Consider the following 18,101-nt stretch of genomic DNA (forward strand, 5'->3'; position numbering starts at 1 on the left):
AGCTGAAGTGTGTGTGTGTGTGTGTGTGCCCTGCAGCTGAAGTGTGTGTGTGTGTGTGTGTCCTGCAGCTGAAGTGTGTGTGTGTGTGTGTGTATGTGTGCCCTGCAGCTGAAGAGTGTGTGTGTGTGTGCCCTGCAGCTGAAGTGTGTGTGTTCCTCTGGCACACCTGCTTGCACAGTTTTACTCCCTGCAAGACGCACAGTGTACTGCAGGAACACTAACACTGGGAGAAGAGCCATTTAGGCAGTTGCTTCCACCAAAAGCTGGCAGCTGCTGGTAACCTGTTGCCACGTGCTGGGTTGCTACGGTGCCCTTACACCATAGTGATATGATAAACTCTTGAGAAGCAACCAATTACGTTCCAGTGCTGTGGTTTAAGATTCACTGCAGTGAGAAGCACTTTTTTTAAACTTACAAGTTTTATTGTTCAGTTCCAACTTAAAAAGGTGTCTCTTTGCAATATGACATTTGTATAGTAGAAAAGTGATCAACCTAATTGTTTATCATTTATATAGTCAACCAGTGATTGACAAATATACTAAATGTAAAAACAGTAAAATGTGAAAATAAGGGCTTCTGATTGGTGCATCAGGTTAAACCGCCCGTGTATGGTATAGTGACACCCATGGTCTGGAGTGAAGTTGGTAGGGTTCATTCGTTGCTAGGGTAACCTCCTGCCTAATTATTTAGTCATGAATCCTTTGGCCAATCAGCTGTCTGCCTTCTTCAGCTGCACAGTCCTCTGCCACAGGAACTGTGGTAGGTAAACTGCGCGCTAGTCCTCAGGGATGAGAAGTGTTTAAAATACATTCATCCAGATGTATTTGCATGTATATATCTCAAGTGTAAAACAAGTTGCTTGCTGTTTTTTGTGCTTTTTACCCAGAGAGTTACCAGTAAAAGAACCTGAGCCTCCATCATTTTGAGATACATCTATTGGGGGGAAGGAGGGGGGGTGGGGGGGGGGGGGGGGGGGTGGTTGTATTTTGCAACGAAATACATTTGAGTGTAATTTTGTCCATCCCTGCTGATGTGCATCTTCAAAATTAATGAAAGAGCTGAGCTTCCAGCAATAGGCTGGGCCTATAGTGGCAATAGCACAAGCATTTCAGTGCTTTATATTAAATGTATAATATATACATGTTAATACATATTTGGAAACAGAGTAAATTGTGCTGTTTTGTTAAATGTGTGACGTGTCGTGTGAAATTTAGCTCTTACACGTGTTTTGTGCATTTAGAATTCTCCAGTCCCTAGAAGATTACCGGTAATAAAGCTCGTGCTGTCTTATTCGTGATTTATTTGGAGTCGTTCCATGTGTTTGCCCATGGGGCAACGGCTGTGCACACATCTCATTTCAAAACCGCTGCAATGCTTCTTAGCTACACAAAGAGTGCAAATCAGGTCCTACGCAAGCAAGCAGAAAATAGTGCGACCCAAATATTCAACACAGGGGTGCAGGTTGACAGGCAAGTACATTCACCCACATAATCTCAAATATGGTTTATGTTGAGCCAAGCAAATGGATAATGTGAAAGATCTTTAGAAATCATAGCTTCAGGTGGCTCAAGGTACAATGATTTTTATTTCATCTTCCATTTGAGAACACATTTTTTTAGGTTGTATTTGAATAGCAAATGCCTGGTTCTCTCACTATCCCTTATTTTGGTTTCAAGTAACACAGCTGCGCCAACATGCAGCCTCATCACTGATACATTTTTTGCTCCATGTGTCAGACGCCGATCAAAACAACAATGATGTGCGATATTAGTGATGAGGAAGGCGTTCATGATTCTGCGTTTTTTTATCCGTAAAAAAATATTCGAAAAAATTGGGGGCCAGTGTTAAGAAAGTGTGGCATATTGTGTTCTTACAAATGATATCAATTATGCAGACTGTAAAATCAACTCTGTTACAGTCATAAACATATCAAATAGATATTCAGCTGTCCTCAATGTTACAGTTTAAACCCCCAATGTTGATGAAATATGTTTATACTAGGCAAATTTCAAACAATCTTCAAATATTTGAAAAGTGCTATATTTTATAGATTTAGGATTGTATAGTTTGATGTTCATTTCCTCGGGGGAACTGGTTTAGTTGACTCAGTACTTAGTCAGTCCGCATATACGCCTTAATCTGCACTGCAAACTCCGTAATGCATCACACGGTAAGGCGCAGACTATGGAGAGGTGTGGAAAGCATTCCGACGGAAAAAGTATGACATGCGATCTGCAATCATCTCTCGCTCTATGTTTACGTCCATCTCGTGCCAATTTGCATCCGGTTGCTGTGGAGACTACTTCGGCGATGAAAAGGTCAGGATCCCAGAAAATCCCTGTGGTAGGTTGTCAAATTCAAAGCACGCATATGCTCTCTCTTGTACGTATCGCAGTACCTGTAAAGTAGGCACGCCATTCTGAAAAGTGGACCTTTAACTGAGACTGAACAAGACGGACAAAAGGTGGTGAAATTAAGGGGGGGGGGGGGGGTGTGATGGGCGGAGTTCATTTTGTAATCTTGCCCCACTACATTTCGGGGCGGATCAGACGCAGACTTTTTAGACCCGCTCTTGGCTGTGTGAGCGCTCTGACGAGGATACTGGTGGGGACGATCAACCCCAGCGTGCAAACTACAGCTGGCCTGGCGATAAAGATATAGAGGAAGGCGAAACCCTGAGGTACAGTTGAAAACATGTCCTATGCGTGTACTGCGTTACCTTTTGATTAACATAATAGCATTTTGCAACAAAACGTTTTTGGTGAAATAGCGCAGATGTTTTTTAATAAACAAAATATTCTGAAATTTACTGAAAAGCTTTGATGCAGACTGTACATGTTAAGAAAACCAACCCGAAAAATGTAGTCCTGTAGTGCTTTTAAGCAATAGCCTACGTCTTTGCTTTAATAGCAGCGGCTAGTTGTTTATCTATAAAAGTAATACACTTGTATTGTTTATCTACACATTGTCCGATTTTGCCGTATGTTGCTGGGGTGTGGTATGGGTGACATATTTAAAAATATTAGCAATGGAAAAGGCGCGTCTTGGACGGCATTAACGTGCGTTTTGAAAACCCTAGTGGTAAAATGAGCAATTAAAAAAAAAAAAAGAATGGCATTATTATTATTATTATTATTATTACTATTATTATTCTGGCATAAAATTCGTGTTCAAATATATTATGATGAACAATTTTCGGTTCGTGGTTACTAATAGGATTCAGTAAGCCATGGAAGCAAATTTAATCAGATATTATCGTAGCGGAAAAAAGCAAAGCATCACAGCGATCACCTCTATTTATAAGCGCATATTAATCAAACGCAACGGTGTTAGCTGCCAGGGGCAGCTTGGTGTTTGGAAGCGATAATGCGCTGACGATGGGGAGCTCAGTAGATACGCAGGTTTATCTGATGAAGCGCAGCCTCAGTCATGGGCTACTTCTGAGTAGGGGGATATGTCAGAGAGAATCTTCATTAAAGGGATGCGGCTTCTTGGGAAACTGACAAGGCAGACTGGAGGAGAAAGGCTGCGGGGCACACACACACACATACACACACCCACAAACATGCACACACACACACACAAACGCAGGCGTATGCACACATGCACACATACACACACGCACACACCCACAAACACGCGCGCGCACACACACACGCATACACATACGTAGACACACACACCCACAAACACGCACACACACATACAGGGACACATACACACGCACACACCCACAAACACGCACACACACCTACACACACCCACAAACACGCACACACACCTACACACACACACACACACACGCATACACATACGTAGACACACACACCCACAAACACGCACACACACCTACACACACACACACACACACACACACACACACACACACAAGCAGCCGCCTCCTCCTCCGCAGGATCACCTACATTAATAATTCAGGAGAGGGTTGATGCAGCAGAGATACTGTTGGACCCCTTTCCCTCCCACTGTAACCTTCCACAGCTCTTGCCAAAGTGAATTTTTCACAGTAACTCAAGCACTCGATTCAAGAATGCACAGGTTCAGAGGGGCGCATGCTCCCATCCGTTAAATGCTTCTATTCCACAGGAGAAACCTTTTCGGATGGAAGCATTGTGTGCGCTGGTTAGCTTTGGGAAGATTGTTTTAATTCAAAATAAGAGCAGGCATTTCCCAGAGTAATAAATCTGCTTAACTCATTCATAACGATGTACTGCACGGGTTAAAAAAAGAGAGACATAATCCGCTCTAACTTGGGAATACACTCAGACATTAATATCGCAATTAAATGATAGCATTGTAATTAGTGACAGTAAACAGCACCTCTATGATTAGTTTCTCCCCTCAAATTAAGCCACTGTTGTTTCTGGAAAATAAAGACAAATATTCCCCTCTTTTATAGCTCTCCCCCTCCTTCCTCTTCTCACCTTCCATTTTTACTGTTAATTTAGTTTAATTTTCTTTTATTCATGCAGTCTAGTTTCACCAGTCTATGGCCATCTCCCTCCGCTCATGGAAATGGAACATACTGCAAAATATTACAAATATGTTGACCTACATGGAAAATATATTGAGAAATATATATTTACAGAAGAGTAATATAATACTATATCTTAAGTGGTAATAGTGAGTATATTTGCCAGTATATATTATGAACTGTTGTGATATGTAGAATATTTATTTCAGTATATATTGCAATATATTCCAGTTCCATAAGGATCTTGACAATATTTTTGCAACATTTCCGCAACAAGACTACAACCTTTGCCGTATACAACGCATCTCACCTCGACGGTTATTTCTGGACAGCTGCTAATCAGGTTCTCCCTGGCCGGGTCTGTCAGCCCAGGTCCCTAGGCTCCCCGGTTCTCCCTGGCCGGGTCTTTCAGCCCAGGTCCCTAGGCTCCCCGGTTCTTCCTGGCTGGGTCTTTCAGCCCAGGTCCTAGGCTCCCGGTTCTCCTGGCTGGGTCTTTCAGCCCAGGTCCATAGGCTCCCGGTTCTCCCTGGCTGGGTCTTTCAGCCCAGGTCCCTAGGCTCCCCGGTTCTCCCTGGCCGGGTCTTTCAGCCCAGGTCCCTAGGCTCCCCGGTTCTCCCTGGCCGGGTCTTTCAGCCCAGGTCCCTAGGCTCCCCGGTTCTCCCTGGCCGGGTCTTTCAGCCCAGGTCCCTAGGCTCCCCGGTTCTCCCTGGCCGGGTCTTTCAGCCCAGGTCCCTAGGTTCCCCGGTTCTCCCTGGCCGGGGCTTTCAGCCCAGGGCCCTAGGTTCCCCGGTTCTCCCTGTCCGGCTCTCTTTGGCTTCACTGCAAGGCTGTGCGGGGGGGGGGGGGGGTCGGAGATGGGGGCTTTAGAACCTGGCGGAATGCACGCTCCACCAACGACTGGAGTGGACTAACCCCAGGGGGGCTGTTTCTGCAGGCTCTCCGCTGAGGATGAGGAGGATGAAGACAACGCACAGCCTGAAGCCGCCGTTCACACCCCCCCCTCCCCACCGCCCGCCCTCCCTCCCCTACTCCCAATTTCGGGTAATGGTTGTGCTTCGTCTATTCCTGGGATAAACCCCAAGAGGTGGTCTGGGGAGATGGATGTCTGTGAGCTGTTGACTGTGAGTCCTCAATTACATCCTCCACAGGCCCCATCTGAGCCTGGTCTCCTGCAGGAGAGATAGGTCCCGTCCTGCAGAGGCGCGGGAGACAGGTCTCCTCTGTGCTGTGTTAATAGATGCCAGCCAGACAGGTAATGTTACTGCGATTCGACGTCGACGGAATGTGGAATGTGGGTTCTAATGCTGAACTCGTGGAGCGAAGGGCAACATTTTTGTAGTACTTCCTTTTTTTTTTTTACATTTTTATATTACCCCCGTTACGTTACCGTGTCTCAAATTTGCCGCGAGTGTTCTTTTTTTTGTTTTGTTTAACAGGGATTTGAACAGGGTACGGTGCGGTGGATAAAAAATGATCGGCGCTTGTGCGGGAGTGCTTTGCTGCATTAAAATGTGCTCCGTGCTGGAGAGCACTGGAATCATTTCACAATAAATAACTCACAAGCTGAATACAATAGACTCTCGCTCGCAGTGCTGGATTTGAAATGTGGGAATTTGGCTTGTTTAAAGTTACCGTAGGCTGCGCTGAATGTGAAAATGTGTGAAAAAGCAAGTCGTTACTGTACCGCGAATGTGTTGCTTTATGGGGTGGGTGCAATTGACCAATCAGGGCTGCAGGTTGAAGAACGTTTCTTTAGAGAGTCATCCAATAACAGCCATTATCATGGGTGTTGGACACTGCAGTAAATCATATCTGTTTATTCCTGATAATTCATCAAGCGCGTTCCCCGGCATGACATTTTGTTATATTATTTGTAAGTATTCATGTCCAACAAGGATAGACAATTACAGTTTTATGAGTTTATGAGTTTTCTGACTCACCTGAAGCAAAACTGTGTTGTTAGTCCCTGCAGCTGTGCTGTGTTATCATGCTATGCTATCAATGCAAGCATGCTTGAAATGGTTAACAAATGTACTGCTTTTTCGGGATAATTGCCACGGGACCTGTAATAAATGCTGTGAGTCAGGATCTTGGCGTAATGTCATCTGAAAGGTACCTCCTAAAACACAGGATCCCCATCAGTGGTGCTGGTTTCCGCCCTGGGCCCAAAGCGATACTGCCCCCTCCTGGTGCACCAGCATCACTTTCAAAAGCAGCCTTCCAGGAGCCAGGCCCTCTTAACACCAAGCAATTTGTAAATTTGAGCCTTTAATGTGCAAGATCACAAATATGTAAGCAGAATGTTCTGAACTGAACATTATAATGCTGATATAACAATCGCAACTGGTCACTGAAAGCAGTGGAGTTCTGAAACACCAACTTTAAAAAAAACAGTTCAAAAACGTTCTCTTCAGAGGGCTAAGAGAGCTGCTTATTACGCTATTTCCTTAGATATTTATCATGTCAAAGACTATTTATGTTTATTTCTAAGATAAGTAAGAAAAATGTAATGACAGGATTCTTATTCAATCACACAAATTCATTTTTAATTTTAGCCTCAGGAGCCCTTCAGCTGTTTGGAGATTTGACACTAGTGAAGTATCCCAAGATGTGGGAACTATGGGCTGGGAGTTTCCAGAGGGGGGATCCAGTCATCAGGCAGTGTCCCCCAAATACCACAGCCCTTAGTGGGTGGAAGTGACAGGGTTTGGGGGGGGGGGGGGGTAGCGGGAGGTATTCAGAGACCCAAAAACCAGATTATTTTTGGAGTGGGCGTGTCGGAAGCACCCCTGACCCCTCCCCCTTGTTCTGAGACGTCCCCTTTCCGTGGTGACGGGGGAGGAGTCACGCCAGGTCGTGTTCCACTTTCTGCTGCTCTCCTTTACTTTCTCCCTCTCCAGGCGGGGCCAAGGGGGAAGGGGCAGAGACATAGTGACCCCGCCCCTACCTGAATGGGCGGCGCTGAGAGAAAAGGACCCCACCCCAAAAATGCCTCTCCATGTCTCGTGTCTGCCTGGTAGCCAGTCCTACTGCGACAACAACACAACAAGGTGGGATATTCTCTTTGAGGGATGGCAATGCTATATGTACAGCTGTGTAAAGATTAAGGGTTAGCCATGTAGTGGTATTTTCTTTTGTTTGCAATACACATTTTTGGTGTGGTCAGTTTAACTTTGCACTTACTGATTATAAGTGGGACATCCAATGCTATTCTGTGCCCCCCCCCCAAAGTAATTCCTTGATTTGAAAACTATGATTCCATCATTCAAATCTTTCCCCATAATGCATTTTTTTTTCACTGGAGATAGCACTTAGGAAAAATCACTTCTGCCGTGTGTCTTGCATTTGCATTAGTGGATGACTGCGTCGCGTTTACAAGCCTGTGAAAATCCGAGTTAACAGCCCCATTTTCTGATCGTAACCTTGGATTAAAGTCACCGCACTACAGTTGGCAAAACAAAAGCAGCACAGCGGCTTTCACACGACGAGCAGTCCTGATGAAAAATTAACCGGCGACGATTCACAGATCGATTGAATTATCACAGTGCCGTTCAAGGCGTTTCATCACACAAACAAATTGCGACTCGATCTGCAAAGCCAGCCGTCAAATGGAATTCTGTCACCTTTTTCTGACAGAGGAAATGCCTGTTGTTGAAGACGTGTAGCTCTCGCGTGCAGAAGGTTACGGAGCGAAGATGGCAAGGCGTAGCCTGTCACAGCACCTTAAAGGTCCTTCTGTTAAAAATAAGAAGGATTTGTGTCTCCTCTCTCTCTCGGATGCTAAACCCTCATCGCCCCCCGCTGCCCTGCTTCGGTGGGTTTTGATCCGTCAACCCCCCACACCCCCCCCCCCCCCGCCCAGCGGGGGGGAACCGCACCGCTTCATCAAATGTTCTCCACTTGGGATTACAGTGTGTTTATTTATTTATAAACGCGCTGTCATTTGTATAATTAATCTTTTGCGTCGTCCTCTTGCCTCAACCAACCTGTGACTACACGGGAGTGGAGGGGGGGGGGGGGGATGTGGGTGGGCGATGCTGAACCCACGTTAGTCTAATCTTCTGCTTTTAACAGCCGGGTTTGCCAGTTTAACATTTGACTCGTGTCAGAACATTTTTTTAACGTTAAGGCGTGTTATGCTGGTGCTGGCCGTGAAGTGGGGCTTCACTTCATACGAAGCGGCGGAGCGGAGCTGGAATTCCAAGCGCCGGTTTCCACCCAGGGGTCCTGCATGAAAGGCTGGCTCTCCAACAGAACCCCTCCCCCCCCCCAACCGCCACCACGCTCCTGTCTCACATGATATTTCCGCTGAAATGGAATTCTCGTGTTTTTTTTTTGGAAACCGTGTCTGTGATTTAAGGCCGAAATTGCGCAGATGTGTCTTATTGGAGATTTCTCAGGAGCGCCGTTAGCTGCGGACGCTATTTGTCAGTGTTTTATTGGCCGGCGCTCCTCTCTGCTGCTCATTGTTCATTGGCCCAGCTGGCAGCGGACTTGGCTTCCCGCTGACACGCCGGTCGGCAAAACGTTTTTTTTTTCCTGTCAGACGTCCGTCTGCCAGCTTTTATTCCGTGTGTGCGTGTGTGTGCGTGTGTACGTGTGTGTCTGGGTGTGTGGGTGTGTTTGTGTGTGTGCGTGCGTGTGTGTGTGTGTGTGTGTTTGTGTGTGTGTGTGTGTTTGAGTGCATGCGTGTTTATGTTTGGGAGTATGTTTAGGTGCGTGTGTGTGTTTAGGAGCGTGTGCGTGTGTGTGTGTGCGTGTGTCTGTGTGTTTAAGTATGTGTGTGAGTTTACGGGTGCATGTGAGTGTTTGGGTGCGTGTGTGTGTTTACAGGTGCGCTTGTGTTTAGGTGCGTGTGTGTGTGTTCAGGTGCGCTTATGTTTAGGTGCGTGTGTGTGTTCAGGTGTATGTGTGCATGCACATACCCATCAGTGTTCATTCTCTCAGCAGGTGGTGACCCTTAGAGGGTGAAGGAAGGGACCTGTTGCTTCTCTGTCCAAGGAGAGGAGGAAGATCCTGTGCCAAGGTCCCGTGATTTCTCACCAGCGCCACCTTCAGGCTCGGCAGAAGAATGCCATCAAAGAGCTCTTAAGGCTTTTTGCTGAAAAGAACACAGACACAACCAACAGTTCCCTTAACTGTTGTTATGTAACACCCCTGTTTAAATTAAGCTTTAGGTGAATTTAATTCTTAGATTTAAAAAAAGGGAAGGTGATTCATCTTCCGAAAAAGAACCCCAGGAAAAGCATTCAGGTGAAGCTTGCCGCATGCTCAGTATATGGTCCCTACAAGGCTGGTCTGTTATACTCAGTGTGTCCAACCAAGCAATTTTCCTGGGGTTTAAATCCCAAAGGAAAGCCTGGGTGCCTATACAGTCAGTTTGGCTCGGTCTTTACCTGAACTGCAGTCGTAGCTTGTTTGTGTGCCTGTGTGAGGGGGTGGAGCCCAGCCGTGGTCCTCTTAGTTAGTCACTCCTTGTCACCCTTCTCAGCTGGAGGAGGCTGGATGATGAAGGACGGAGTTGTGAACCAGCTGTGTGGTGTAGCAGGCAAGGGGACTGAGGGGAGGTGGAGATTTATACTAATCTGTGAGAGTAGACCACCATGTCCAGACTCACATGTACACACATGCTTCATGCAACAAATGCATGCAGGCACACAGATGCACAAACACACACACACACACACACACGTAAGCACGCGCACGTGTGCTTGCATGTTTACATGCAAGCACATATGCAGACACACGCAAGCGAGTGCACACACATACACTTACATGCACACACACGTGCACAAAGACAGTAGGACAACTGGTCCAGTCTGGGGGTGGAGATCGTAGCAGGCCATTACACTGGCCTGTATTGAACTCTGCTGTCTGAAGGTTCTGGAAAAGGTGGCGGTAGGAGAGTTAATCCCTAGGAAAACTGCCGGAATCTTCCATCTCTGTCACCCTGTCACCGTCATCACCTCCTGACAGAATCAATAAATTAGGGCGCCACCGATTTCTGAACCCTTTGCACCCCCCCCCCCCCATCCTGCTGCACTGGAGCAGAGGCTCCGCCCCCACTGCATCAGCCCAGGAAATTGATTGTTCCGCTGAGTTAATTGACACCTCAGGCGGTTCCTTTGTTTCCCTCCCTGTGTGGGTCGGCGATGGCTGAGCGGCTCGGTGGCCGAGTGCGTGTTTCCCGCCCTTTTCTCTTTGTTTTCTTGGCGGTATTGCTCTTGTTGACTTTCTGGGGAAGGGCAGCGGTAAACCGATCAGGTTTTTTTGGGGTAGGTGGGGGTCTGGATCGGTGGGATTTGGACGTGAATACAGAAGGCTGAGAAGCTTTGTGAGGTGACACGCATCAATATGCAATCCAAAATCCATACGTTAAATATCAGACAATGAAAGGTTGCAAAATATTTATTTCCATGATGACTAAATTACATATATAAATTTGGGCATAGTTGGTATATGTTGTGTTTCATATCGAATATAGCATGCAGTCAAAATATATTTTGGATTTCATACCACATACAATAATATACACCTGTTTTTCATGAGACAGAGTAGGTGTAAAAGAAAATGGGGAAAGGAGTATCAAAAACTTAGGGTTTTGTGTTGGAATAGGTGGGTCAGCCTCAGTGAATTTCTCCTGAAGGGACAGGAGTCGTCCAAAATGGCGTCCTGCATATTGTTACATTTTACTTGCTGCGTTTGTCATTTTTAAGTGATTGGAAATGGAATTGTTTAACTTTGGGATGCATGAACGAAACGCACAATGGACCATTCGCTCATTTGATTTGAACTCATCACCGCATTTCAATTGGTCCGATTGGCCCGTTTCGAGTGCTGAATCGCATGTTCGCCCAATCACCTCGACCCAGACGGGCTTTTAAGTCAGAAGCCAGAATGTTCCGGAGCCTGTGAAATTCCCTATCCCGGAGCCATTGATGAACAAAGATGGTTAGCTAATGCATTAGGTCCGCATCTTCATATTCCCCACAAGCCATGCGAGTGACGCTTCTCTCAGCAAAGATGAAAACTAATTGGTTTACCTCTTGCCAATAGCCTTGGCCCGCTAAATCGCCAGTGGTGCAGACTAACCAATTCCAGCGACGTTTGTTTCTCCTGAAAACTCTCAGAAATTTTCAATTTGGGTTTTTTACAACCCATCTCCCGTCCCCCTGACAATGGCATTTAGCACCATGCATTATTCTACCCATGCGTTATTCTACTCACTGATGTGTGACAGTGAATTATGATAACACTGACGGTGCCTTATCATTGGCTCAAATGTGCAGGTTGTCTTAATCTTGTATCTTCAAGTTCTCTCTTCTTCTCACTTTCCATCTTTATATCTTGTTGGAGCTGCATGTGAGGGCTACTCCTGTTGCCCTGGAAACCTTAACCAGTGGTTTGATGAACTAACAAACACCAGCAAAGCTGGTTACTAACCTTTACTAACAGAGATTAACCAACTAAACCAAAACCTTGCAAGTCAAGGAAGTTCACTACCTTTCTGTCACCTGAAAACTGTCTTTCCTGTAACTATGGTGCTGTTACTGCTCTTTTCAGTGTGAGCGTGTTTGTGTGTGCGTGTATTTGTGATTATAGCTGTGTGTACTTACGTGAATGTTGTTGTGTGAGCGCGTGTGGGAATATGGCTGTGCGTTTCTGCGTTAATAGGGTGGTGAGTGCATGTACATGCATGTGAATACTGCTGTGTGTGTGTGTGTGTGTGTGTGTGTGTGTGTGTGTGCGTGTGTTTGCTTGTGTGTGTGCATGTGTGTGTGCTTGTGCGTATGCGTGTGTCAGTTTGTGTGTACAGAGGACTGTCTAATGTTGTCATATAAATTTCACAACTCCCTCTCATTCATCTGGCACTTTCCATGTGCACAAGAGTTTCTCTGACAAAAAAAGAAAAAAGAAAAAAAAAAACCTGACATTCTCTTCCTGGCATCGTGGGCAGAAGGCTTAACAAAATCTAACATTTTACTAACGTCTAACAATTCTAACAATGCTGTTACTAACCCCTGCAGTAGATGGTGCTGCGTACTGTGGGCTAGGCTTACTAACGGATCCCAACAGGCTCTGTGAGTCCCTTCCCACAATCCCCTGCTTCTGGAAACAATTTCCCCTTCCCTGACAGACTTGCTAAGACACCAACAACAATGGCCAGGAGTGTCATATTTTATATCACAGTTCTTAAATTCAGCAAGGGTTATTATTTCTGTGCCATACCTCTACCCCGCACAACCAATATCGATTGTTCTAAAAACCGAGGAAAAAAATGACTTGCTCTAATTCATCAATCCCTTGTTCCATAGCACAAGATATCTACAGCTGGGAAAAAAGAAAAAGAAAAAAAACAAAGCCCTGCTTTGTAATGCTTTCCAAAATCACACAGATGATGTTTTTGTTATGTCTGTACAGTAGTTGAATTTAAAATGTCTTCTCTAAGAAAGCAGTCTTTCAGGGGCTGAAGAAATAGTTTCAGAACCAGGAGCGAAGCCACGGTTTTGAGTAAAACCAAACCTTTTCACAGTGCCTGCACAGTGGACCGGAGAGGGCGAGGTTAGCCTCGAGGACGCTGTTCCCATTGGCTGTTACAGCCTGTCTCTCAAAAGCCAGAACTCATTTTTTATACCACCATTACGGGCTCAGTTTGTGAGAGGGAAAACTGGAGCGAGCTTGCAGTCAGCCATCAGCTGTGTCAAGCAAGACGTTAATAATGCATTTACAACACAGCTGTGCCATATTTGCACACATCATGTCTGCTCCAAGCTAGTTTTGACCTTGAGCCAAAATAACTGACCTTCAGGTGCCCCCCCCTCCCATCTCCCCCCCGGTCTACTGTGTGGCCACCTGTTGCCCTGTGCTTGGTTTGTTGCTTGGACAAATCATTGCTATGTCCCGCCACATTCTTTCCACCCCGCGATTCTCAGAAATCAAGAGGAATGCACTAACACACCTGTTTACAATACTAACTACCGGTGATGACCGAGGTACTAACACCCCTGGTGTTTTCTTTCCAACACCGCCTCTCTTCTTGACTAACTCTGTATCCGATCCTTGACTAACGCACGCTTCATTTCCTGCCTCAGTCCTGGCGCCTTCTACTTACCACCTGCCCTCCCCCCACCCTCCCCCCACCCCACCCCCCTCTCCGCGAATTTTCAGAGGGTGCGGAGACGGCAGCTAACTCGACTCATCTCTTTACTAACATTGGTGCACCCGCGTGACGGTCACAGCTGGTGCCATTACTAACTCGGGGGTGGGACTGGGGGGGGGGGGTGGGGGTGGGACTGGGCAAGCCTGAATGATGCTACTTGCCCCCCAGACTGGTCAAGAGGAAATGCTCTGTACTAACACTCCTGGGGCTGGGGGTGGCCAGCTCAACACTAACATGCACCTTGCACCCCTTAACCCCCCCCCCCCCCGCCCCCCCGCAAAAAAAAATAATTAACAAACTAATGACTGAATCACTGTGCCTGACTGCTCTCCTGCACATGCCTTCCTTTTTGGAACATACTGTAGCATCGAGTGCGGACTGGGGCGTGAAACCTAAATGTGAAGAGTGTATGTTTCATGCAAACTGAAAATATACAGCATATATTAGGAAATATATTATTGTGGCTATTGCCACTTTAATGTCTTTTTTGTGATGTTAAAAGACATAGATTTAATGTAATATATGTACTGAATCATGTGTGCACATACATGTATGTGTGTGAATGTCATATATACTATAAATATATACATATACACATGTATGCATATGTACAGTATGTATGTATATATATATGTACTGTATATATACTAAACATATATATGTATGCACTGTATATATATTATACATATAGAAATAATATACACACATGCATACACCATCATTTCAAACAGGTAATATATATGCTGTATTACTATATACCTGTACTAAAATATAACTGTAAATATGCATTATGAAAGTGTCGCCTCCTGATGGGGTGCTCTTCATAGGGGTCGTGAGGGCGCCATTTTGTGGCTGAAGGCAGAGACAGGAGCAGCCTTCAGAAACAGTGGGGGTGGATGGGAGTGGGAACAGGAGAGCCTCTGGTGGGGACCCAGCGCGACCCTGCCGAATTAAAGCGCGTAAAGCCGCCGTGTTCTCAGCGGAACGCGTGACGCTGCAGGCGTACAGTACGTTAGGACGGCAGTGCCTCATGCACTGCTCGGGGGGTCCGGCGAGGTTGCCTGTTTTTGCTGTGATGAGTCTCACAGAGTTTCGCTCGCTCCCTCTGATCACGGGGTTCCTGAACCTCCCAGCATCTAGACACCGCATGCACCTCTCATTATTCAGTCATCCGGGCTCAGGGCTGACCCTGGGATTCAATCAAACCCGCCAAGTCGCACTGAGGTATGAAGAGCTATTCAGTACAAAACGGACAAAAACACAAATCAATCCAGCGCAGTACTACACGTCACTCTTTTGTTCAATAAACAATCAAAGTCCTAGTCGGTATCTGGTAAGCCGTGATGCAGTTGCATATTAACTGCGTGCTTCTTCTGATTAGCGCCTTCTCTAAGACGTTTTGGCGGATTCGGTTGAATCAGGGGGATCGGGTTTTGAGGGAAGCGCTCTCAGAGCTGCCTTTGTGGATTTCAGGGCCCCCAAAATGTGCCCACAGCCAAACTAAACGGACGACTTTTTCCGCGTCCGTCCACGCTGTGCTTATTCTGCCTTCCCGTTCACTTTCTGGCCAATATCACACTTCATTGCCATGGATACAAAAATCCTCTCTCCCGATTTGCTGTTGTGGCTCTGAAAGGCTTTCAACTTTTAATGGTGTAGTTTTTTTTTTTCATTTTCAAAAGCACTCTTCCACCTCTTCAGCAGTTACGAACAATACAACGCAGAGGTTTGGCATGACAACGGACGACCTTGAATCCAACTCACAGGGTACGCTCTGAGTGGAAGGATAAATAAATGAATAATAATCGAAAAAAGAAATATAATAAAATAATAATAATGAAAGCACTGTAGCTCTGCAGTTTCCGGCAGTGGTGACTAATGCCACTGAATGCCTGCCTGGGGGACAGGACTGGCGAGATTCGCTCCTGTTGCTAATGCTAAAGTGCGGGCGCTGTGTGCGCGTTTCCGCTGGAAATGGTTAGGCCCTTTCTGCACATGGAGGCGACGCCCCCATCTGCGCACTGATCCTGGCCTTGCACTGCTTTCCTCTGCACGACAGGAAGTCGCTCTGACTGAGAGAGGGCGTTAATAATGTCCGCCACTCCTTGTGTGTGAGTGTGTGAGTGCGTGTGTGTGTGTGTGTGTGTGTGACAGAGAGCGAGAGAGAGAGAAACGTGGGAATTCCTTACTAGGTGTTTCACCAGATGGTTAACTGGGCTTCATTTTTGTTTCACTCATCGAATGCATAGAATTAAATGAATCCATTCAGAGATGGGATTCTGACTTAGCTGAGTTCCGCCCTTGCTTTAATGGCGCTGTCCTCTGGCTTCTTTTCCTTTTGTTCTTCCTCATCACCACCTATCTCAAAATGGAGACTCGTGACAAACTCAGGGAGCTGCTTCGGGGAGCGGTGGCTTTCTTTGGCTGGAGAATTGCCTTAAATGTCACATTAAACTGCAGATTACGGTTGGGTGGGATTTTCGGGTGAGTGAGTTCTTGCCAGGGGCACAGAGATGATTCCGTGTGATGCTGTTATAAAAAGGGGGGGGGCAAGGGGACAGAGGGTGTCAAGGTGACAGATTATGACCAGGTGATAGAGGGTGACAGGTTTATAGAGGGCAGCAAGGTGACCGAAATGAAGTCAGCAGGAAGTTCAAGATTATTTCTGCCTCGACATCTGTTGTAACAGGCATATGGGCCAATACAATAAACGCAGTGTTTCACATCTGTCATGTGCACTGCCCGATGTTTGGCCTAATGGTGCAAATGTATTGCTTGTGCAGGCTACCTTGGTGTTCTCTGAGGAATTAAAAGTTGCTTTGTCCTCTTCTGCTCTGTGAAACCTTGTGCAGGTCCAGCTTTATTTCTGAAAAGCACAAAAAATAATTTAATAAAATTTTTTAAAAATGTTTGTGTGAAGAATATTACTCTCTGGGCTTTATTTATTGTCTTGTTTTCAGAAGAAACGTTTTTACAGGCCGACAAGTAGCAGGAATCAGGAGGCTTTCTTATCCAGAGCGACTTACACAACTTTTACATTGCATCCATTTATACAGCTGGATGTATACTGAAGCAAAATGCAGGTGAAGTACCTTGCTCAAGTGTACAACGGCAGTTGTACCTGGGAATCAAACCTGTGACCTTCAGGTTACAAGACCAGCTCCATACCAATTATACTACACTGCCGCCTATCCGGGAATCAAACCTGTGACCATCAGGTTACAAGTCCAGTTCTTTACCCATTATGCTACACTGCCTTAGCATTCAGCCTTGCCGTATGTGGCTGTACCAGAAGTGCTAAGCGCTACGTGCTACACGCTCGGCCTGATACGAGCTCACCTGGGACGGACTCCTCACAGCCACGCGCCTCTCCCTCGCTCTCCCGCGCTCTCCCTCACTCTCCCTCGCTCTCCCGCGCTCTCCCTCGCTCTCCCTCTCTCTCTCTCGCTCTCCCTTGCTCTCCCTCGCTCTCCCGCGCTCTCCTTCACCCTCCCTCGCTCTCCCTCGCTCTCCCTCGCTCTCCCTCGCTCTCCCTCGCTCGCCCTCGCTCTCCCTCGCTCTCCCTCGCTCTCCCTCGCTCTCCCTCGCTCTCCCTCGCTCTCCCTCGCTCTCCCTCGCTCTCCCGCGCTCTCCCTCGCTCTCCCGCGCTCTCCCTCGCTCTCCCTCGCTCGCCCTCGCTCTCCCTCGCTCTCCCGCGCTCTCCCGCGCTCTCCCGCTGCATTACCATCCTCGCGCGGTTTCAGGTTATAATGGCGGCCCTCGGCGCCGCTGATTATAGCAATCAGAGCCGCGGCTTCGGCGTCATTTACGGTCCTCGAGTTCCCCCGGGCGCCTCGAACCCCCCCGCGTCCTGGCTATTCTCGGGGATCGCCCACTCGGGGTAATAGCCGCGCTGCTCGAGAGGCACGGGGGGACAGCTGCAGAAGTGGGCCTTAACGCGCCACCTGCGCTGTGTTCCGGCTGCGCAGGTTAGCTTAACGTGCGGCAAAAAACCGCGTCTCCCAGAGTTACCCGCATCGTAATCCTGGATGCAAATATACTGTAAAACAACGCGCACTGCGTTTCATCAACGGCCTGCAACAAGCAGTCTATTTACTGAAATAATATTATTTTAAGTTATTAAGTGAGTTATTAGCAGCATTGTGCTATAGACAGTGGGGCTGCCACAGCACTACATAGTTTGAGAGAATGTCTTAAGTGTTAATTAAAGATGGAAAATAGTCCATATGGACTAATGCTCATCACAAGCTCTAGGTAGGCCAACACAATTACAGAGAAACAAAACAAAACAAAGCACTCGTCATTCAACACCTAGAGATCTGGTCGAACTGTTTATTGGTAGAATCAGGTGTGCCAAATTAGAGCTGAAATAAAAGCCTACAGGACAGTAGATAGATTTGAGAACAAAAAGTGCATATGAAACAAAAGTACAGACAATAAGCCTTTATT

The 18,101-nt window shown here is 46.7% G+C and overlaps 1 long non-coding RNA gene across 3 annotated transcripts; it reads left to right on the top strand.

Moving 5' to 3' along the window:
- The first annotated feature begins 1,456 nt into the window (after positions 1-1,456).
- Positions 1,457-15,466, top strand: LOC135239237 (uncharacterized). 3 transcript variants are annotated; one of them, XR_010325320.1, is made up of 5 exons: positions 1,457-2,343; positions 2,550-2,680; positions 5,427-5,533; positions 5,641-7,542; positions 9,443-15,466. It is a non-coding gene; the product is annotated as an uncharacterized LOC135239237 (long non-coding RNA). The 3 variants fall into 3 exon arrangements; XR_010325319.1 differs by having other exon boundaries at positions 1,459-2,680; XR_010325321.1 differs by lacking the exon at positions 5,427-5,533 and having other exon boundaries at positions 1,462-2,680.
- Positions 15,467-18,101: the final 2,635 nt, after the last annotated feature.

Source organism: Anguilla rostrata, chromosome 14 (genome assembly GCF_018555375.3).
Source record: "Anguilla rostrata isolate EN2019 chromosome 14, ASM1855537v3, whole genome shotgun sequence".
NCBI lineage: Eukaryota > Metazoa > Chordata > Actinopteri > Anguilliformes > Anguillidae > Anguilla > Anguilla rostrata.